Below are 22847 nucleotides of genomic sequence, written 5' to 3' on the forward strand. Positions count from 1 at the left end.
ATACACTGTACTAGCATCCTCCCATAAAGGGGCAGAGATCACAAATGTTTGCAGACGGAATCTGTATTGTTGATTCCCAGTCCTCAAGGTACAAGCAGATCCTGTCTGCTGTAGTTCCAAAAGTAAAGTATTAGTAGAATCATAGAATCATGGGACTGGAAGGGACCTCGAGAGGTCATCTAGTCCAGTCCCTGCACTCATGGCAGGACTAAGTATTTTCTAGCCCATCCCTGACACTGTCTAACTTGCTCTTAAAAATCTCCAATAATGGCGATTCCATAACCTGCCTGAGCAATTTATTCCAGTGCTTAGCAGCACCAAAGAGACACATGCCAATTTCCTCAGTCATTCAGTTATTTGTCTAGCCCAGATGTGAGCAATTTCTCCTCAGAGCTCCTTGGTGACATTCATGAGTGGATTTCACTAGCAAGGTAAGCTGCCATAGTTGCACAGGCCTGTTACATTATCATGGGTTTTCCCCGCATTAACATTTTCTAACTAGCAATTAAAATGAATATTTCAAATACAGCCAGTTTTGGAGCTCTCAGGTATCTAATGAGTTCATTAATCACTGGGATCTGTGTAGTCACTTCGATGTAGGTGTTTACATAACAGCAATACCAAAACTTACTGATGTGGATGACATTCAGAAATACATGTTCCTAATTAGGCAGCAAGCCAAGAGAAAGGGTGGCTTGATACATTCTTTAATGGTGGATGTATTCATCTTAATTAAAAATGATCGCAGGGCCAATAAATAAGCCATTCATCTTGGCTCCATTCTGCGTGGCCTCTTTTCCTGTTCCAGTGTTACTCTCGCTGGTGAATGCAGTGTTTTGGTAGCCATGTTGGTCCCCGCTGCACAAGTCACCATCTGATGAAAACTTGTGTTTTTCAGAGAAGTATGACTGACCTTGCCTTTCTAATATCCTCTGGTCTACACGGCTACAACACTGCAAACAACTATGGAAGATATTGAATGTTGCCATCTGAAATGGAAACTCCACAACATGAAAGAAAAGGAAGCAAAACTTAACAGCGACTTCTACTTCCTGAGGAAATTCAAGAAACAAAACATACATCACCACCAAGGACTCACCATCTCAGAAGTTGGTCCAGTAAAAGATATTACCTCACCCACCTTGTCTCTCTTGCTGGTGGACATAGGAAGGAGACACCACAGGGCCATCCGACTATGACTGTCCTCATGTGCGTTGTCCATTCTTAGCTTATTTTCACTGTTCATGAATATCATGCAAAAATTAACAGGAAGGTTTCTCAACTACTCAGACTTTCTGTCACTCGAACTTGTTGGTGAGCCACCCTAGCCTGTGATGGTGAATAGCATGGAGACATCCTGCCACAGGTAGACGGCAACTTTGTACTGATAATTCTTAAAATTTCACAAACAAGTGTCTGATAATATTAATAAATAATATATTGGGCCTCTTTCTCCACTGCTTTGCACACTGTGCAGTCATGTAAATCGGGGTCAAGCGAGGGCTGAGTGGGTGTAAATTGCTGCCATTCTGATTCAGTAGGATTTTGCTGGAAAGCTGGCCAGAAAATTTTCAAATATGCTGAGGACTCCCGAGAGCCTAAATTCTATTGACATTCAGTGGGACTTAGGCACCTAACTCTCTTAGGCACTTTTGAAAATCCCACCCAGAGAACATACCAAGCACAATGAGCAGTACAACATTCTGCCTGGATATACCAAGTGTGGGTAGCAGCAGCTACTATGAAGTCTTTAATATGCAGCTAGGTTGAGAAAACTTCCCATGGCAGAGTCCAAACTCAGACTCAACTAATGAGTGTTCTCACCTGCCTGAGCGTGAGGAAGTTGCCCAATCCATTTATTATTTCAAACTCAGCTCAGATGAAGGCAGGGTCGTTTATTACTCTCCTGTGGGAAACTGAAAATGCACAGACTCGCCATACCCCAAAGCAAAGTTAGATTCTGTATGAATTGGCAAGACTCGGCTTTAACTCACTTCTACCCAAGAGAAAAGGTAATTTAGAAATGCTAATGTTTAGTTAATTATTCCCAGCAGCCACCACTCACAAGGCAATTTGGGTCACCTGTCTACCTCTACCTCAAACTTTCTACATGCACAAATAGCATTTAAGAAGAACTTACCCTTAATCATGAGCTATAATACTCAGGCATTTGCCGATTCCTTTGCAAACAGTGCTATAGCATGTACAGACTAGATTCATCTAATTAATGGGTGGCACGTAAAATAATTAAGCAATCAAACCCCATTGGCAAGGCATTACAAGGGAATTACTGAATGTCTTGGGTGCATTGCACAGTAAGGGACCAAAGACTGAATGCCTCAAGCCACCTGTGAAGTGCAATAATACCCAGGAAATGCACGGCCAAGCAGCTCTTATTTCTGATGTAAAATAGACATAAAGGTATAAAAATGATACCATATATCTACTAGGGATTCCTGACACAAAGCTATAGCTGCTGAAAACCAATCCAAAACCTGTCTTCAAAATGCCATTTCAGCACTATAGTTAAGGTACAAATGAAGAATAAACCAACATTAAAACACCAAAATACAGAGGGTGAGTGAGATCCTCACCCCCCACTTAGGGTTGCCAACTTTCTAATCACAGAAAACTGAACACCCTTGCTCCACCCCTTCCCTGAGGCCCCATCCATGCCCACCCCTTCTCCGAGGCCCTGCCCCCAATCACTCCATCCCCCCTCCCTCCGTCGCTCTCTCTCCCCTGCCCTCATTTACTCATTTTCACCTGGCTGGGGCAGGGGGTTGGGGTACGGGAGGGGGTGAGGGCTCTGACTGGGTGTGCGGGCTCTGGGATAGGGCCAGAAATGAGGGGTTCAGGGTGTGGGGGGGGGTGCCGGGCTGGTGCAGGGGGTTGTGGTGTGGACGAGCAGGTGGACTCCGGCTGGGGATGTGGGCTCTGGGGTGGGGCCGGGGATGAGGGCTTTGGGGTGCAGAAGGGGGCTCTGGGCTGCGGGATGGGGCTGAGGGGTTTGGAGTATGGGGGGGGGCTCCAGGCTGGGGCAGTGGGCTGGGGTGCAGGACGGGGTGAGGGCTCTGGCTGGGTATGTGGGCTCTGGGGTGGGGCTGGGGATGAGGGGTTTGGGGTACAGGAGGGGCCTCTGGGTTGGGGCAGGAGGTTGGGGTGCAGGGAGGCTCCAGCTCCAGCTCCAGCTGCGGGTGCAGGATCTGGGGTGGGGCCGGGGACACTGTGCACACTGCCATTAGGCTGCCTCCTAAGGATCCTCTCAGAAGTCTTTGCATTGGCAATATACCAAAGGCGGGGGTGGGGAAGGGGTATGTCAGGGGCAAGGCTACAGTACACACTACTACAGAGATTCTTGGCAGTGCTGCAGCTCATGGGGCAGTTCACAGAATCATAGAATCATAGAATATCAAGGTTGGAAGGGACCTCAGGAGGTCATCCAGTCCAACCCCCTGCTCAAAGCAGGACCAATCCCCAATTAAATCATCCCAGCCAAGGCTTTCTCAAGCTGGGCCTTAAAAACCTCTAAGGATGGAGATTCCACCACCTCCCTAGGTAACCCATTCAAGTGCTTCACCACCTCCCTCATGAAATAGTGTTTCCTAATATCCAACCTAGACCTCCCCCACTGCAACTTGAGACCATTGCTCCTTGTTCTGTCATCTGCCACCACTAAGAACAGCCTAGCTCCATCCTCTCTGGAACCCCCCTCCAGGTAGTTGAAGCCTGCAATCAAATCCCCCCTCACGCTTCTCTTCTGCAGACTAAATAATCCCTGTTCCCTCAGCCTCTCCTCATAAGTCATGTGCCCCAGCCTCCTAATCATTTTCATTGCCCTCCGCTGGACTCTTTCCAATTTTTCCACATCCTTCTGGTAGTGTGGGGCGCAAAACTGGACACAGTACTCCAGATGAGGCCACACCGATGCCGAATAGAGGGGAATGGTCACATCCTTCGATCTACTGGCAATGCTCCTACTTATACAGCCCAAAATGCCATTAGCCTTCTTGGCAACAAGGGCACACTGTTGACTCATATCTAGCTTCTCATCCACCATAACCCCTAGGTCCTTTTCTGCAGAACTGCTGCCTAGCCACTTGGTCCCTAGTCTGTAGCAGTGCATGGGATTTTTTCGTCCTAAGTGCAGGACTCTGCACATGTCCTTGTTGAAGCTCATCGGATTTCTTTTGGCCCAATCCTCTAATTTGTCTAGGTCCCTCAGTATCCTGTCCCTACCCTCCAGCATATCTACCACTCCTCCCAGTTTAGTGTCATCTGCAAACCTGCTGAGGGTGCAATCCACACCATCCTCCAGAACATTAATGAAGATATTGAACAAACCAGCCCCAGGATGACCCTTAGGGCACTCCGCTTGATACTGGCTTCCAACTAGACATGGAGCCATTGATCACTACCCATTGAGCCTGATGATCTAGACAGCTTTCTGTCCCCCTTATAGTCCATTCATCCAATCCATACTTCTTTAATTTGCTGGCAACAATACTGTGGGAAACAGTATCAAAAGCTTTGCTAAAGTCAATGAATAACATGTCCACTGCTTTCCCCTCATCCACAGAGTCAGTTATCTTAGTTCTGGGAGGCTACCAAAATTTAACCAAGTTCCCAAGGCTAAGTTACGCTGGGTGTGCTATTGTAGCCCCAAATATGGAGGGTGCAAAAATGTCTTAAAACCACCTTAGCATCTCCTCCCCCTGGGCTAGAAGTTCTGTGCTGTGCCCTTTGAAGAAAAACTAGAAAATATGGAGCAAAATTGTAGCTTAAAGGGAAGTGACAAACAAAAATGGTGAGTTACAGAAGGGGAAAGAAGTTGCTCTTTAAAGTAATTGTAAATATTTTTGCTATTTATAACAGTATCCATTCCAAGCGTGTCCTTTTCTAAAAATGAGCTATCATGCATCTGGCTGCTGGTAGTAACTGTGTTATCAGTGGGTTTTTCCCTGAGTCAGCAACCTCCTTTGAACTGTAATCTAATAGAACCAATATTTTCTCTGAGTAGCCTGTCTTTAGTATCTTGAAAATTCTGTTTGCTGTTTTCCTCCAAAATACAATTATCTTAGGGCAGGCCCACCATCCATTTCAGAATATATAACTTCCTTTTTATATATTTTTCTTTCTTTAGTCGGAGCAAGGTACATTGATACAGGATTTTGCAATAATTTTCCTTACTGATTACACAAATAGATAGGGTTTTGATCTTCCTCCAGATATTTTCCTGTTGTTCCAAAGTGACTTTTCCTTTTAGAGCCTTTTCTCTTTTTGCATAAAAGTAGTCTTATCTTCTAGATTCATCAGTAACCATTGGTATACCATGAGGAGATCAGGCCTTTCCCATAAATAATGTTCCTAGACTCATTTTCTGTATCAAATTCCATATCAGAAGTGTCATTCTGATATTTTTATGTTGATCTAAATCAGTGGTTCTCAAACTTTTGTACTGGTGACCCCTTTCACAGAGCAAGCCTCTGAATGTGACCCGCCTTATAAATTAAAAACACTTTTTAAATATATTTAACACCACTATAAATGCTGGAAGGAAAGCAGGGTTTGGGGTGGAGGCTGACAGCTCGTAATCCTCCATGTAATAACCTTGTGACCTCCTGAGGGATCCCAACCCCCAGTTTGAGAACCCCTGATCTAAATCATAGAATCCTAGAATCATAGAATATCAGGGTTGGAAGGGACCCCAGAAGGTCATCTAGTCCAACCCCCTGCTCGAAGCAGGACCAATTCCCAGTTAAATCATCCCAGCCAGGGCTTTGTCAAGCCTGACCTTAAAAACCTCTAAGGAAGGAGATTCTACCACCTCCCTAGGTAACGCATTCCAGTGTTTCACCACCCTCTTAGTGAAAAAGTTTTTCCTAATATCCAATCTAAACCTCCCCCATTGCAACTTGAGACCATTACTCCTCGTTCTGTCATCTGCTACCATTGAGAACAGTCTAGAGCCATCCTCTTTGGAACCCCCTTTCAGGTAGTTGAAAGCAGCTATCAAATCCCCCCTCATTCTTCTCTTCTGCAGACTAAACAATCCCAGCTCCCTCAGCCTCTCCTCATAAGTCATGTGCTCTAGACCCCTAATCATTTTTGTTGCCCTTCGCTGGACTCTCTCCAATTTATCCACATCCTTCTTGTAGTGTGGGGCCCAAAACTGGACACAGTACTCCAGATGAGGCCTCACCAGTGTCGAATAGAGGGGAACGATCACGTCCCTCGATCTGCTCGCTATGCCCCTACTTATACATCCCAAAATGCCATTGGCCTTCTTGGCAGCAAGGGCACACTGCTGACTCATATCCAGCTTCTCGTCCACTGTCACCCCTAGGTCTTTTTCCGCAGGGTAAAAAAAATTCAGTGCACTAATTTTATATTTAAAATCCTGTTGTTCAATTTCCACTCACTGTTTCTATTTAACTATAATCTTTTATTATTATAACCCTAAAAAATATAATGCCCTAACCACACTCTAATCATGTTCTTCTGTATCTGGATCACTATTTCTCCTCTAAACTTTATCCTCTTGTCTTGGTGGTTCATCTCTTTGGTGCATTTTCAAAGGGTAGACATTGCCAGTTCTTGGAAGATTTTTATTACTTGGTTGAAAATCATCAGTGTTTTTCCTTCATTGCTCTCAGTATTTTTCCCTATCGTGGTAGTAATGTCGATGAACAATCACTTCTCTTCCTCTGGAAACTGCTGGGGTCTTGGGAATAAGGGATCTATGGGCCATCATCACAATACAAATATATACCTTGCTGCCCAATTGTATTTCTTCACATAACGCACGGTCAACCTGTGGAACTGTTTGTCAGAGGATGTTGTGAAGGCTAAGACTATAATAGTGTTCAAAAAGGAACTAGATAAGTTCCTGGAGGACAGGTCCATCAATGGCTATTAGCCAAGATGGGCAGGGATACAAAACCATGCTCTCAAGTGTCCCTAGCCTCTGTTTTGCCAGAAGCTGGGAATGGGCAACAGGGGATGGATCACTTGATGATTGCCTGTTCTGTTCATTTCCTCTGGGGCACCTGGCATCAGTAGACAGGATACTGGGTTAGATGAACCTTTGGTCTGACCCAGTATTGCCGTTCTTATGTTTTTATGATCCTACAAACAGTTCTTAATGGACAGATCCCTGCATCCTGGTAGAGTTTGAATGAATTCAGTTGCTTTCAAGATAAACGTGCTAGCTGAGTGCTCGCAGTATTGGATATAGCTAGCAGATGCTCGATCTATTCCAGTACATGTGGGCACAATGCATAGTTACAAAGAAATTATTTATCTCACCATCTAGCTAGGTTCTTATATGGCCACTATCACCTAGCATCTGAGGCCCAGTTCCTTAAAGTTATTTAGGCAGACGAACTCCCATTGAAATCAATGAGAGCTAGAAACCTAATTACCCTATAAGGAGCTGGGCCTGATTGCCTCACAAGTAGCTAAAAACAGAAATAATACTGTTCTCTCTTTCTTCCTTCCCTTTCAGCCAATAGGAAGAATAGCTTGATTTATTCATGAGAGTCTGTTGTTTGTTTAGGGGGCTATTTTGTGTGTGTACATACAAAAGAAAAAGCTTAAGAGGGAAAGTCACAAAGGTGAATTTTGTGTTTAGGGTATTCTCACTTCATTGGGCTTTGGATCCCTTAGTTCTGAGTGCAATGACAATAGTGGACATCCACTTAAAGTCAATCATTAGTCCCTCCGACCCATCCCTTATAAGCAATGCTACCAACAATTTCATCACTGCACAGGATGACTGCTCTGGGTGCCCTTATTTGTTTAAAATAAGGACAGATCTCTCAGTCCTTTGCCAAAGCCCCTTCTGCAAAAGCTGGATCAACCATTTATGAAATTTGCATTTTGCTTGTGAAATATTTTTTTCTTCCAAAAGTCAGAGGGATATGAAATTCATCAATTTTTAATGTGGTATTTTAAATAGGCCATTGCCTTACCTGAGGCATCTGACTGAGGCTCTTGGAACCAGGAAATTGATAAGGCAGCTGCATCTTCCAATAGGAATATCCACAGTTCCATTTCAGCTTGCACAGAAGCCAGTGCATTTTGTCAGACTGCACCATATTCAGGTGCTTTGTATAATATGATGACTTTTACACACAGGTCCATATTTTCCCCCTTAGCTGTGCAGTGCAGAGGGGGGGAAACTGGATGAGAAAACCATGGTAAGGCCCTGACGAGGGGAAATATGTGATGTTGCCCATTCACAAAGCCACTTCTGTCCCTTCACTAAATATCCAGGCAGTCCAGGGACTACATGGAAGGAATAGACAGGGCAATGAGTATGGAAACAGCCACTGTAATGGGCATATGCCGCCTCCAATATGCAGTCTATCTATCTTAGCTTTAAGGTACTTGGTACCATGGGGTCTCTGTGTTAGGCAATTAAGGATAATATTGAGCATGTATCCAAAAGAACAGAGTTCTCACAGCCTCCCCAGTGCAGCATGTGTGTGTTTTTCTTCCTTCCGTGTGTGTGTATGTGTGTGTGTGTGTGTGTGTTTTCTTTCCTTCTCCTCCTACCTCCCTTTTCACAGTGTTTCTTCTTTCCTTCCCCTCCCAGGATGGTCTGGGGGTGGTGGGAGTTAATGAGTAATTTGACTCCTTTCCACAGAACAGCTCAGCACTGGGCAATGAGGAAGTTACAACTTCAGGGTATCCTGGCTACCAGCCATACCTTGCTACTACGGTGTAGGCTGGAGGCTGCAACACAGTGTGGCTATGCGAGGAAGTCCCTCTGGGCAGCTGAGCATCCTGGCTCTCTCTCCTTTCTCTGGCTCCGTCCCTGCTAGCCCCCATCCAGCAGTGTCATTCGAATAGGGCAGATCTACACTGCAGCCTAAGTCAATATAATTTACATCGCTGAGGGGTGTGAAAAAGCCACCCTCCCACCCCAAGTGACACAAGTTTTGCGCTGTCCACACCAGCGCGATGTCAACTGGAGACACTCTCCTGCCAACATAGCTTTAGCTTCTCACCAAGCTGGAGTAATTATGCCGATGGGAGAGTGCTCTCCTGTCGGCATAGCACATCTTCACCAGATGCTCTACAACCATGCAGCTGCATCAGTGCGGCTGCACCCGTGTAGTACTGTAGTGTAGATTTGCCCTGAGCAGAGGGAGAGCTGTGGACTGCAGGATCCCATAGAGGCTGGAGTTCTTCCGTTAGCTGGGTCTTGTCTGCACATTTGTGCACAGGAGAGATCATACAAGCCCATATTAACACTGAATAGCTAGTGCAGACATGATATTTCTTACACAAGGTGCCAGTACCTCATGTTTAGTTACTGGGCAGTAACTTCCAATATAAACCCTTGCCATTGATAACACAGGGCAGCAGGCTGCACAGAGATTAGAGCAAACAGCCTGCTTGGTTCGGTACAGCTCACTGATAATGTGAAATGTGAGGAGGTGTGCTGGACTAGCTGGAAAGTTAAAAATGCATGTTTGCAGGAAGCTCAAGTTACAGCCTTTATTTTTGTGTAGTGGTTAGCTCAAGCGTCAGTGGCTGCTGTTCACTGGTGCATGTGGAATTAAACTAGTGACAGGCAGAGAGAAGATGAGAGAACACATGGAACACAGCAAGGAGCAAAGGCCCTGTTGATGTTATCACTCATCTCAGAAAGGGCGGGTGGAAGCGGGGAGGAGCTGCATGTCTCACTAATGCAATGTGCTGTGACCTCAAAGAGCTTCTGCTTTCCTTTCAACTCCAACTCCCAGAACGGCGAGACAAAAGAGAAAAAACAAATGGGAAAGCCCTGAAGGTAGGTAAGACACATACAAAACAGTAGCATGAAATGTCCCGAAGTGAGTGAGGAAAACAAAACGGGGAAATGTGCTTTTACTGAAAACAGAGGATAATTTTCTATCTTCAACAGTAATTACCTGTTGCCCCCAACCAAGTTAAGTAGCAGTCATGTTAGGGATGGAAGGCTGAATGGGCTTCCCTTTTCTTAATGCCTACTGGCTTTATAATAGATAAAAACTATTAATTATTATCTTATTATTATCTTATTATTCAGGCCCTGATCCAGCAAAGCACTTACCCTCAAACTTAACTTTCAGCACATGAGTTTTCCCACCAAAGTCACTGGGGCTATTCACTTGCTTAAAATTAAGCGTGCACTGAAAATAAGCAAGCACTTAAGTGCTTTGCCAGATTGAAACTGTGAGTACCTTTCACCTGCAAGTTCCCTAAAGTGCCATACAACTTATCGGGCATATCCTACTCTCAGCTCATTCACAGCACCCCTGCTGACATCAATAAGAATCCTATGAGTAGGGCCCTACCAAATTCACAGCCATGAAAAACACATCACGGACTGTGAAATCTGGTCTCCCTCTGTGAAATTTGGTCTTTTTGTGCTTTTACCCTATACTATACAGATTTCACAGGTGAGAACAGGGGGATGCAATGGTAGTGCCACTTCCCCTGGGGTAAAATTCCCCTGACAATCAGATATCAGGCTGGTGCAGAGGAGGGTAGCTTCCAAATAACTGACCGCCTAAAATCAGCCATGGAGCAACAAGTGAGGATCTCACACAATTAGGGTGACCAGATTGCAAGTGTCAAAAATCGGGACAGGGTAGGGGGTAATAGGTGCCTATATAAGAAAAAGTCCCCAAAATCGGGACTGTCCCTATAAAATCGGGACATCTGGTCACCCTACACACAGCACAAAAAAGAGGAAGAACAAGACTTACAATAACACCCAGATGTCAGTAAGGTCCCAGTCCTACAAAGACTTATGTATGTGATTAATTCACCATACGGCAGCCACAGTTTAGCAAAGCATTTATGCTCATGCTTAATTCCATCCCTATTCAGGTTTCAGTGGGACTTAAGCAAGTACTTAAGTGTTGTCAGGAACAGGGATGCTTTCCTGCAAGTTCCACACATAGGTCTTTGCGGGAGTCTTACATATACACACACATCTTCTTCATGGCTTCATCTGATTCATTTTTTCCAGAAGGGAGTGGGAGGGGGCAGAAGGGGACAAAGTTTTTAACTCCCTTCTGGCAGCTGACAGCACTGTACGTGCCAAATTTCTATTGCTGTGCCAAATTTTTAATTGTTTTCCCTTTTTCCTTTGTGCTCTTTTCCTTTGTGCTCTCTTCCCATCCCTGTTATACTCAGCTGTGGAAAAGGAGCTGAAAATAATACATTTAGCTTTAAAATAATTAGCCAGAAATTTATAAAAAAGCACTATTCCCACAAATTGCTGGTGTTTGTAGGTATAAATAACTGACACATTCCCACTGTTTTAATGAAAATCTCTGACATTCAGCAGAAGTGTTCTTTAATGTAGCAACTCTTTTCTGGACTTTGTTTATAATAATGGATTACATTTGATTGTCTTCATTGGATGCTCACTTTGTCAAAATGGAGACATTCCTAGCATTAATAATACCACCTAGTTCTTATATAGCACTTATCAGTGGATCTCAAAGCATTTTACAAAAGAGCTTGGTATCATCATTCCCATTTTATGATGGGGAAAATGAGGCACAGAGCAGTGATGTGACTTGTCCGAGTTCATGCAGCAGACCGGTGACTGAGCCAGATTCCCTGAGTTCCATTCTAGTGCTCTGTTCACTAGGCCATACTGTCTCTCTTTAGAGCCAGCCAGAAAATGAAAAGCTATTCTTATGAAGCAGTTTGCATTTTAGAAAGTTTTTCCATCCTGAATTGGGACAAAGTCAAAAATACAAATTATTTTGTGGGAAGGGCGGGGAGGCAGAAAAATTCTGCTTTGGAAGAAGTGTAAGAAGGGGAGCTTGGCTGCCAGTGGGTGCAGAGCACCCACTAATTCTTCCCCATGGGTGCTCCAACCCTGGAGCACCCACGGAGTCGGCACCAATCCCCCAACCCCACCCCAGAGACCACACCCCCAGCTAGAGCCTGCACCCTCTCCCACATCCCAAGTCCCCGCCCCAGCCCAGTGAATGTGAGGGTGGGGGACAGTGAGCGACGGAGGGATGGGGAGCTGGAGTGAGCGAGGCAGGGCCTCAGAAAAGGGGCAGGGCAGGGGTGTTTGGTTTTGTGCAATTAGAAAGTTGGCAACCCTAAATATACTGTGGCTCCAATATCTCATCAGAAGGATGTCACACTCCTTCAGATGGATGTCACACTCCTTCAGATGGATGTAGGGTCAAATCTTGGCCCCACTGAAGTTAATGGCAAAACACTCATTGATTTCAGTGGGACCAGGATTTGATGTGATCAGAATAAACTATGAATAATTTGGGAGATATCAATCAGTGGTTGGATTACAGCAGGGACATTCCTGTTTGCTATATCGCTCATTCAGAATTCAGACACAGAGCTTAAACAATAACTTTCATTTTGTTCTCTCTGATCCTGAATGCCACAAACCTTCCTTCTCTTTCAGGACCTTCCTCAGAACACACTTATCTGGACAATCTCTTTATGCTGCTCTACATGCCCATGTCAGTGAAATAAAATCTAAATTCATCATAAAAAGAGTGGTAGCACGCGCTGCACATTTTGAAAACAAGCAACTTCATAAATGGCTTGTGCAGGTCTCCTTCCCTGCCGCTTTGTAAATGGCACATCTCAGCCTGTGTCATTTGAGATCATATTCAAGATAGACTGCAAGCAAATGCCTTGAGTCTGGGGACAAGGTCCCTTATTTAGTCTATAAACTGCCATACAGGTCTCTGGCATGATATACAAACAACAAATATCATACTTAAAGACTACACATGGTGTAAATGTTCACTATGATGGGAGAACCCTGTTAAAATTAATGGAAGTTGTATAGGAAAATCCCCACCCAGAATACTGAAAGTGTACCCATCAATAACCCAAAGTCAATGGCGCATCCGTTCTTTATACAGAATAGCACATCAGAAATAATTGCTGCAACACTTTGGAAAGTGGCTAAATATTAAACAAGGATTCTATTCTTTGCTAAAGCTCTGGAAAGGTGAAATTCACCCCTGTGCAGTAGCACTGCAAGAGGCACACCTCCATCTTACTTAAATCCTCAAAACAGGGCTCACGGAGAACTTAAATGGTGCTTAGACTTTTTGATGGCCCTCTGCACAGGAGGAAATTTCACTCCAGATGAAAGTCATGCACTCATTCTTTTCATGAATCCAGACCACAGGTTCAGCTGCAGATAAGACATTATTCCTCTGCAGGAGTAGTCTAATGTAGTCACCGTTAAGGAGAAAAGTGACATTTATTCATTAATTTCTATTATGTACTGTTCTACAGAATAGTCTATCATATGCTTTGTCCTGCCAGCCTCTAGAAACTGATCAGTCAAAGTCTGTGACATATCACTGTCCCCTTTGAGTCATCTCATCTGGGATTTGATTGTGATCTTTAAAGAATTGAATGGTCCAGGACTCAATGGCAATTAAGATTTATTTTCCTGCTCTTGCTATTGGTTCTTGTAGTTTAATTGTCCAGGGCAATGGCAGAATATTCTCAGTGGAGATTCCCCCACTACACAACTTACTTTCTGGCAGTCCTCCAGACAGAACCTAAGTTTTGTTAGCTGTATGGTAACTTCCAACTTATCTGTATGTATATATATCTTACTATATGTTCCATTCTATGCATCCGATGAAGTGGGCTGTAACCCACGAAAGCTTATGCTCTAATAAATTTGTTAGTCTCTAAGGTGCCACAAGTACTCCTGTTCTTTTTATAGTGGTTTATATTAACCTTGACTTTATCATCACAAAGCTAGTTTATTCATTCAATCCAGTCACCTCAGACAGACTATATAAGCATGTATTGTGTTTTAACTGTTGGAAGGGAGCAAGGTGCCATGGCTGTGGGTGCCACATTTAATATATTCACCTAATGTCCAAAAGCACTTTCACATCTGAGTAAAGCATTGTGTATGGCCCAATAACAATGATGTGGTGCTTCTGGTTATAAGAACTGGTCATTTAACACAAAGACACAGACACACAATAACATTCCTTGCCCTCCACAGTGTGTTCAACCAATTTTTATACTTATGATAACTGATCCTCTTGAAGGTTATTACTGTTTAATCATAATCCTCCATATGGTCGACTTTCTTAAATGTAAAAGCAGATGTTCTCCCTTTCCTCCGTTGCCAACCAGCTGAAATTCTGCGTTTTATTGATTAGAATAGCCACTTGATAATATTTTATATTAAACATTTATTCACTTATTATTCTAACTTTTGTAGTAAGTTTGTGCCATTTTTAACCCTTCTCTTCATGACCATTTGAAGAAGAAGTGATTCTTTCACTGCTTTGAGATGAGCACCTGGGTTCAGATCAACGGAGAGGAGGAAACAGCTCAAGTGTGGAGTTAAAAATCATGATATTCACCGTTATGATACCCCACAAATAATGTTATGTAATGTAATGTCATGGCAATGTAAAACTGTGTCCCTGTCCATCACACGGAGAGGAATGGCGACATCTGCAGTACACTAGGTCAGAAGGTTAATCAGACTCCACTAAGCACAATGTTTTTTTAACTAATCCACTTTTGTTTGTCTGCACTGTAAACGAAATACCTCGTGTAAGCTGCATTAATTCTCCTATTAGTAAAGGCAGGATTTATCAAGTGGTAACTGGGATCTGGCAGATAGTAGGTGCCATGCTGGGCCCCTCATGGAATTGTTCCCCCAGTTCTTTAGGAATTTCCAGACAGGAGGTTGGTTCTGTTTTCTCTCACAGGAGTGTTGGACTGATAGGAAGTGAACGAAAAACAGCTTATTATCTAAATCACTTAGCTGTTGCACCAGCATAAGAGGGGAATTGTATTTTCTGAAGCCAAACAAACAGGCCAATTAATTTGGCAGATTTTTCTGTTTGGAAAAAGCTATTACCGTAACTCTCTCTTCAAGTCTAAAGGGCCTTTGTAAATGAGATAAGACCAGCCAGTCAATGGGTTTGTCTTTCCTGTTACGATACCGATATGCTTTGGACAGGACAGCATGGGAAAAGGAGAATTGCTTTACAAGTCTTTTTTTAAAACCAATTTCCTGCTTTTCTAGTTAAGCACCTTAGTTGCAGAGGTCACTGAGCTTCCCAGCTACAGTATACGCTAGTAACCATAAGTTACTGCTGGCTGTCAGGCCTCATAAGTAGTCTAAGCAGGATTCAGTTTAAATCATTAGTTACCTGGAAACGTTTATTTCATCTGACCCAAAAATCAACAAAAAAAAATCCATCAATAACAGTCAGGAACCACAGCCTCCCCCAGACCTAGTGCCCACAGGGATCTGATGTCATCGGCCCCATGGCCAGGTAGGGAGCCCCCTGCAGCCGTGCTGTCACAGCTCTGCTTGCTAATGGCCAAGAGTATGGGGGTCATCCCCGGGCAGGACCCGTTCAGCAGCCAGGGTGCCTCCTCCTCCTTGCAGCCCTAACTGAGTGTCTTTGCTCTGCCCTGTCAGGACTGCTACCTTCCCCACACTGGCCCTACAGCTGTGAAGGGAGCCCTCTGCAGCCCCCCTGTCACAGTCCCACTGACTCACCAGCCAGGAGTACGGAATATGGATGTCCCAGAACTGTTCAGCAGGGAGGCCTCACCCACAGCTGGGGACTCTGCCGCCTCCTCCTCATGGCCCTGGCCTGGCATCTTCACTGCATCAGCCAAAACCTCAGCCTCCCCCTCATCTTGTGCCTGGGTGTCTCGGACCCCTCAGCTGCACAGAAATCCCCCTGCAGCCCCGTTGTCAGCATTGCCATAATCCTAACCCCAATTCTAACCTCCCTTAATTTCCCACAACTGTGAAAATTAACATAGTTACAAATAAAAATGCTTAAAAATAAAAATCAATATTAATTGCAGAAATTACAAAAAATAAATTTGAATTCTGCCAAAGGATCTGATGTTGCCAGCTATCATGATTTTAATGATGATATTTGGTGCTTTTCTTAAGCTCCAGATTCTGGAGTCAAGTGATTATGTAGAAGACTTGGCTGAAAGAAATCATATATATTACAGGCATGCACACACATGCCCTCATAATGGTGGAGAAAAGCTTAAACAAGGAGAACCCTAAAGGCTCACCAAGCAGAAAACAAAAAAGAACCCAGACTAGATGATTTTATGGTCCCTTCTGGCCCAGAAACCAAACCAAACAAAAAACCTATTAATCTACGAACCTCAGACTTCTCTAGTTCTTTTTTAAACTCATAACTTAATTTTTAATTTAGTTTTTAACTCAAACTGTTGCAGTGTTTGATAAAAAAAATTGATTGTTTTAAATTAAGAATTTAAGTTAGTAAAAATTTAGTAAGAATTTCAAAAGTTTATGAAATTGTTACTGTTTTTAACAACGAGCTGCAGAGCTGATCGATTTTTTAAAAATTTTGGGGAAAATATTTTACATTTTCAAAATTCTCAAAGTTGCTTACTGTATATTGATTTTTTCTACCTTTATTTTAAAATGCTGCATGATTCCTGATTTTGCCACCTGTTTTTAATTGTTTTTAACACTGCCTTTGTCTCTTAAAAAAAAATCAAACCTGTCCCTGTTTCGACTTTTTAAAAGCCTTCACTGTTGCTCTGTGTGGCTCTCACATATTTCAGTAACACAACGCTGTGTGTATGAAATGTTTTCATTAAACTGTTCATAATTGCAGAAAGTAAGAAAGTAGTAAGTCAATCGGGATCTTACATGTTTATTTTTTTACAACTACTGAATATGTTTGTAAGGCATCTATCAATAGGCATCGAAGTGTCATACAATAATATGCACTGACTTGAAATCAAAATAAAGGGCCAGACCCTCAGCTAGTGCAAGTCACTGTAGATACACTGTATTCAACTACAGGTTCTGGCCCAAAATCTCAACCAGTCTAATCCAACACAATTAACTTGAACTGACCGGTCTGGCACAGGGGCAAACCATTTGACTTTGATTGTCACTTGTTTGATCTGAGCATTTATCTAGCTCACCCATTTCCGATATGGCGGCTCTGTCGCATCCTGCCAATGGCTGAAGCATTTTTTCTAACTGCTGAAGTGAGAACTACAAAAACAAACAAGCTGATGCAGATGCTGGAATATTCAATTCTTATGCCCATATTGCTTTGTGTGCCAGTGTTGTGCTACACCTCAAATTTGCCCGTTGTATACAGTAGGGATTCAGCTACTGCTTCTGCTTCAAACCTTCTTTACATGTAGAGTGGTTCTACATGTACATCTAGGCCACAGAAACCATCTACAATTTATGCCATAAGTTGTGACATACCTTCTCCTCTGTACCATTTCTTTCCTGGAATGTTGGAGTCCTCACCTGACTTGACTCCCTGCAAACTTAAACATGTTTTTCCTTGTTTTCTTCCTGTTCCATCGCACAGCACTTATCACACGTTTTAATAACTCCTAGCAGCAGCTGTCATCACAGTTCAATGGACCTATTATAAGGCCTTTATTTACTATAGCTAAACTGGCTTCCACATGACTCACTTCAGAGCCTCAGGAGCTCTTCTTGTCAAGTGCCTGGAAAATAAAGGAAAGGAGGCTGAAATGTTTTACTCAGTGTAACAATGCTAATGGTAACTTTACAGGTTATGTTTGTTTAACAAGGACACAGTATGCATTGACTGTTGTGTTATTGCCTTCCCTGCCTGGGACCTCTGGTAAAAAATATCTCAATATCTCTGCTCCCAGAATCAAATCTGTATAGTAGACTAACACCACTCCAGATAAGTCTGTTACACTCATTATGGCTATGTCTACATTACAGACTTTACAGCAGCACAGCTGTATTGGTGCAGCTGTGCCCCTGTAAGGTCTCCTGTGTAGCCGCTCTATGCTGGTGGGAGAGAGCTATGGTAGCTATGTTGGCAGGAGAGTGTCTTCCACCAACATTGTGCTGTCCACACTGGTGCTTTTGTCAGTGAAACTTTTGTCAGTCAGTGTTTTTTCACACCCCTGACCAACAAAAGTTTTACCAACAAAAGTGATGGTGTAGACATAGCCTATGCCACTGCACAGCACCTAGAGTTTCCTTTGACCATGGGGATGTGTTTATGATAATAATGGATCACTGCAGAAGATTATCAAGATCCATATCATGCTGCACAAAATATTATGAAAGAAGATATGCAGCTGTCCAAGGTGGGCTTGTCTAGTCCACCCTCACAAGAACAACAGCTACTTTTAGATACACATCTACACATAAACATCATGTGACTTACTGTGACACAGGGTCATCACTAGAGGACCATGACTCTCTACTACACCTTCAGATAACAGTCTGCTTTTAGGATTTTGTGATTACTTTGTTTGTAATTCCTTCTTGTTACTTAGCTCTTGCATAGTCTCTTGGGATCTCATGGCCTTCAGAACAACCAGGCAGGGGCATGCACAGGAATTTAAATTTTATCACTTGGGGGCTGGGGCACATTAAACACACACATATTATACACATTAAATCATATCAACACATGCACATACATCATATGCAAAGAAATAAACAGCAGGATATTCACCATTTCCACAAACTGTACCTTTACTCCACCTTGAATACAGGTTCCTTAACGTTATGGGGAGAACATGTGCAAACCACATAGATACACGTGCATCCATAACCTCACGTTATGGGGATACATGTATGACTGACCCCCCCCCCCCCCGGCTTTTTCTACTATGGTATTTCCTCCTAACATACAGTGTGCAAACTCAGTGAGGTCAGAACAACTGGCAACCCCTCCAGCTCTCTTTTCATTCTCTCCTGCCTTCACCAAAGAAGCTGCTAATATCCTGTCCTTCTTCTCAGCATGCTTTGTTGTGGAAGTCTGCAAATCCCTGTAGCGCCTGGGACTACATTTCCCAAAAGTCCTTTTGGCTAAGAAAGAGAGGACCCTTCCCCTACCACACTTCAAGGTTCTCATTCCAAGCCCTGGACAGAGTCAGAAGCCTATGTTCTCTTCCAACCCGTAAATTGTCACCCCGGGACCACTTCTTCTTTCTCAGCGATTATTTTCTTTGGCCCAGATCCTCAAAGGTATTTAGGCTCCTAACTCCTATTTAAACCACTGGAAGTTAGGAGCGTAAATACCTTTGAGACACAACTCCTGGACCAGAGTGGCATGGCCATGGAGTCTTCCTTGCTCAACCTTGAAGGGTCAGTATACTGTTACACACCCCAAATACCCATCTTACCTGTGGCCATGTTGCCAAGCACCAGAAACAAATTATTTTAACACCACTCCTCCAGGATATATAATATTTCTCAAATGTATTATCAGAAATGATATAATTCACAATGGCAGCAACCACATATTTACTGAAGGATAGTCTCCCAAACATCTCTAATTTACTAAGTATCCAAAAATATTTCAACCAGTTGGGCCAATCACCTATTTTGCTGCTGTCAAAGCCCATCACATTGTTTAAGGAATATAAAGGCATCTGGCAGGCTCAGGGCTCAATCCTGGCTTTGGCACAAGTCCAATGTATGGGGACAGTGCATTGGTTGCACTGCCCCAGGGGCAGCCCCAACCAGAAAATCAGAGTTCTGTCTTCTGGTTCCCCCCTACATGGAAGGGGGTGGAGGGAACTTACCCTCTACCCTACACCTGCCACAGTGTACATCTCTCAGCACTCTAGTACACATTATGGAGACAGAGCCCAGGCATCGCCCATTCCCTGTCCTTTTGCATAAAAGGGTCAGAAGCAGCTCTGTGGAGGTTGCTTCATACTAACCTAATGCAGGTAGGTGGTACAGGGACATAAGGAGGTACTTTATGCCCCCTTACTATCCTGTATAGGTTTGTAGGAGGCCACAATCTTGTTCTAAGATAGTAAATCATGCCTAGTTAACCACAACCCAGTGGCTACAAAAATTAAAAGCTGTCAAATTCCATGTGTTCTGGAGAAGTAATGAAATCATATGCCCTGTAAGCTATTACTGTGGTAATCAAGTTTGATATTACATTATTAAACGTTTACTTAGCTTTCATCCCTACCCTCAGTCTGTTATTTGTGGTTGAAGAGCAACTGAAGTTTATTCCTGGCTAAAAAATGGCTTTGTTCCAAACCAGATGTCTCACCCACTGCACATATGTAAGCCCTGCAAGTCCTGTGGTAGATTCAAGAAATAGCAAGTTTTGCAGCAATTTTCAGAGAACAAAGTGATATCAAGTTATTACTTAGACAAAATAATAGAACACTCCCTACCTTTTATCTCAGCAATTTTTTTTCCACACGTTGGATGCTGCTGGTATAAACTGGTATAAACACAGCGTAAACTCCATTGACTTCAGTGGAGTTATTTCGTTTGTACAGCAGCATAACTGAGAGTGTAATTTTGAACCAGTGTATAGACTGGCCGAGGAAATGTCTGAGTAAGACTTTAATACTTCAGTGGCTCAGATTCCAACTGTGCTCTCATTGAATGCAGTGAAAGCAACATCAAGTCCACAAAGAGCATTTCAACAGGATGGTAAAATTTTACTCTGCTTTCACATGCACATTATACCACATCAGTGTAAACAGTAGAATCTGTCTTTCCATGCAGGGCCGTCCTTAGGATTTATGGTGCCCTATGCAATATTATTAAACTGGTGCCCCTATGCCCGACTTGCTCTTAGCAACACAAAAATAATCAGTTATAAAAAATAGAAAACAATTAAAAAATAGCTCTGATCTGACAATAATGTTCTATTGCTAACAACATGTTCATGCTCAAAGCTGATCAATGGCAACACAGTACTGCTTTCATGCATGGCTCACCCCTGGCCTACTGGTCCAACAGCTGCAGCAGAAGAGATAGGTGGAAAGCCGTGGGACCCCAAAATCTACCTCTTGGGGTGCAGAGTGGCAACAACAGCAGCAAACCCTCAGGTCAGGTCACATCACCGGACACCACCGTTGGCACCACGGTGAAGTGCAGCATCTCGGGGCTGGGGAACCTGGGGGGCAGCGGCAGCTCCTCCTACCCTGCATGGCTCCCCCCGGATCGGATGGATCGCTGCAAGGGTGCAGCACCTACCGGGCGAGAGACGCGCTCCCCAGCCCAGCCAGCTGTGCGCATTCCAGCCAGTGTGGTCACTTGGAGTGAGGCATTCGGGCTGGCTGCCGAGAAAGTGAGTCACTTCCTCAGCACGCAGCCAGACAGCCCACACATCTGCACCCCACCCAGCCCTGCCAGAAGGGGGGGGGGTGATGGCCACTCCACGGGGAGGCGGGGGCTGTGCTCAGCACAGGGGAGAGGAAAAGAAGAATGCGTTACCCAGGCAGCAAAGGTTACCACCGGAGCCAGCGCCACCCGGCCCACCTCACCTCAATGGCAGTGGGTAGAGAGTCACACAGGTGAGTTCCACCGCCCCTTCCCAGAGACCCCAGCAGTACCCTCCCTCAGAATGCGCCACGCCGGCGCATTTGTGTCTACAACCCGACCCCACTCTTACCCGTCCCGGCGGGACCCCAAATGTAGTGGTGCCCTACGCAGCCACGTATGCTGCGTATGCCTGAGGACGGCCCTGTTTCCATGTTTAACACAGTTTTTGTGCCCAGAAAGCTACCATAGAGCATATCACAGCTATACTCACTTTACAAAAACTAAATGAAATGTAAAGAAAGCTACTCACTCCTAGTTTCTCATTTGAGAGAGAAAGTTTTGAAAAGTGAAAAACCTGTGATATCCCATATCACTTTTGCAATGTTTCTGGATGATTTAGTGGTTCTCAAACTTCATTGCACTGTGAGCCCCTTCTGACAACAAAAATTACTACAGGGACTGAAGCCTGACCCTGCCCAACTGCCCTAAGCGGGGGAGGGGGCGGAAGCCAAAGCCTAAGTCCCACCACTCCATGCTGGTGGGCCAAAGCTGAAGCCCAAGGGCTTCAGCCCCAGGTGGGGGATTTAAAACCTGAGGCCCACCACCAAGGGCTGAAGCCCTGGGAGGTGGGGCTTGGGCTTGGGCTTGGGCCATGACGATCCCATTAAAACAGAGTCATGACCCACTTTGGGGTCCTAACCCACAGTTTGAGAACCGCTAATTTAGTGTCTTTTGTTAAATAACTTTCTTAAGCAGCAAAACTTAAAATCTAGATAAAAAGATGCTCTAAGATATTAAGGGGCTGTAATCATTTTGATAGCAAAAAGAACCACTCCCTATCCTGTCTGAAACCTTTTCTCATTTTTTTTAGAACAAAAATGGACAAAGAGGACTTTAAGACATCTTTGGTCCCCAGATCCTTCAATTGCAGGTCTAGCTGTGATAGCTGAGTGCCAGACTGGTCTCTCAACACATCTTAGAGCAGTTCAGAGGTGGCTCTAAACTGCACCAGCTGCTTAAGGAACTTAGATCAATGGGATGTACCGTAGCCAAATCGCCTCTTCCCTGTTTACAATCCTGAGTCAGGGAGCAGAAGTGGGGCTGGCATAAGAGCATCAAGGGGAAATCTTGCCAGTGTTGACTGGAGAATCTGACCCTGGATCTTTTTGAAGGTTCTGAAATGCTCAGTTTATATTTTCCAACCTATTATTTTAATTTTCATAGATGCAGCTGCAACTGTGGTGCTGGCAAAATACAGAAACAGACGTGGCAGAATGCTAAGGGACAGCTGATCACCTTTCAGTGTCTGTTTTCAATGAAAGCTGGAATTACCAGAAGTCTCCTGAGATAGCCTCTTCTCACAAGATTTCCAGCCAAATTCCAGACTAAAACAGTTCAGTTCAATAGTTCAGGTAAACCTGGGAATTTCTGGGTGCGTTTCCAGACTGAATGTCTTTTGGGAAGATTTGCAACAGACTTTTCAGAAGCTCGGGTTTTTGAGTATCAGAAAAGCACATATCAAATGCAGGCAAGAGTTGACTCTAAAAAG

At 44.0% G+C, this 22847-nt stretch overlaps 1 long non-coding RNA gene across 1 annotated transcript in view; it reads right to left on the reverse strand.

Annotated features, from left to right (window-relative positions):
* Nucleotides 1–20969, reverse strand: part of LOC141984623 (uncharacterized) — a 31905-nt gene extending 10936 nt beyond the window's left edge. Inside the window, exons 1-2 of the long non-coding RNA XR_012638759.1 lie at nucleotides 20752–20969; nucleotides 17261–17511 (exon numbers count right to left, since the gene is read on the reverse strand). This is a non-coding gene — a long non-coding RNA (uncharacterized LOC141984623). The remainder of the gene's footprint in view (nucleotides 1–17260; nucleotides 17512–20751) is intronic.
* Nucleotides 20970–22847: the final 1878 nt, after the last annotated feature.

This window comes from Natator depressus, chromosome 3, assembly GCF_965152275.1.
Source record: "Natator depressus isolate rNatDep1 chromosome 3, rNatDep2.hap1, whole genome shotgun sequence".
Taxonomy (NCBI): Eukaryota; Metazoa; Chordata; order Testudines; family Cheloniidae; genus Natator; species Natator depressus.